This window comes from Myotis davidii, unplaced genomic scaffold, assembly GCF_000327345.1.
Source record: "Myotis davidii unplaced genomic scaffold, ASM32734v1 scaffold1105, whole genome shotgun sequence".
NCBI lineage: Eukaryota > Metazoa > Chordata > Mammalia > Chiroptera > Vespertilionidae > Myotis > Myotis davidii.
In genome coordinates this window covers 269256-270312 of record NW_006296063.1, presented here as the reverse complement: position 1 = coordinate 270312, position 1057 = coordinate 269256, and the positions used below count along the sequence as shown (strand labels likewise).

The 1057-nt window shown below is 59.0% G+C and overlaps 1 protein-coding gene across 1 annotated transcript in view; it reads right to left on the bottom strand.

The window, feature by feature from the left end:
- Positions 1–211, bottom strand: part of PRRG3 (proline rich Gla (G-carboxyglutamic acid) 3 (transmembrane)) — a 10823-nt gene extending 10612 nt beyond the window's left edge. The window contains exon 1 of the mRNA XM_006770999.2: positions 100–211. The gene's annotated coding sequence lies outside the window, so the exon portion shown is untranslated. The remainder of the gene's footprint in view (positions 1–99) is intronic.
- Positions 212–1057: the final 846 nt, after the last annotated feature.

Genomic DNA, 1057 nt, shown 5'->3' with positions numbered 1-1057 from the left:
CCTGGGGCTGCAAGGGGCTCAGGCAGCCGCGCCCAAGGCCCGCGCACCAGGTGTCCCCGAGAAGCCCAACTCCCCCAACTGTTCCCTACCCTGGCTCACCTGTCATTCTGGCCAGCCCGCCCCAGAATGCCAGCCAAGGGAAGAGGGGCCTGGGACAGCAGCCTGAGTCCGCCGGGCCAGGGCTCAAATGGGCCCGCAGAAGAAAGGCTGGGTCTAGGCTGCGTTCCACCAATGACTGGGTGACCTTGGCTTCTTCACTTAAACTCTCCCCACCCTGCCCTGGCACAGCAGGCTTCTCTCCTGTCAAATCTGGGAAATGGGGAGAATCCTGTCCAGGGAGTGCTGCGAAATAAAGGAGGAAATGGGCTTGGGAAACTCTTCAGGTGTAGGTGGGGGAGAGGAGGGAGTCTCCTGGGCCTGCAAGGGGAGTGCTGGGTGGGTGGAGGAGTGGGGGTACTCAAAAGGCAGCACTATGGGAGGAGGTTCAGGACAAGACGCTGGTAGCAGAGGAATGACACAGTCGAGGGAGAACAGGCAAGGAGGTGGACTGCTAAAAGAGAGCAGGACAGTTCTAAGGGAACTCAGGATCTCCTTTGCCAAAGCTTCCTAGGAGGGGCAGGTGTGCCCTGCTGAGTTTTCAGGGCTCTTTTTGTTCTCTGAATCACTGGAACCCAGCCAAGAACTGGAGTTGGCACACCCTCCCAATTTCGTGCTTTGGGGCAGTTTCCAGGCAGAGAAACAGCAACCTGTCCTGCTGCAGAGTAACAGGGAAAAGAGCTGGGGAGGACCTCCACCGCCCCAGGGTGTGTTCCGGTGCAGCTCCCAGGACTAGCAGAAAGCAGCCTTGGTTTGGGTAAGCGCCCCTTCCTGACCCTCCCCCCATTCTCAAAGGTGCTTTCCTCTCCATCTCTGCCTCCAGTTCTAAGCCCTCCCCTGCCTTGCTTGCTCCTTCCATGGCTGCAGGAGCTCCCTCCTTGCCCAGGACAGACCCTTGGCACCCTTCCCCCATTGAAAGCAAAAGGACCACAGCCCCTAGCCCAGTGATGGCGAACCTTTT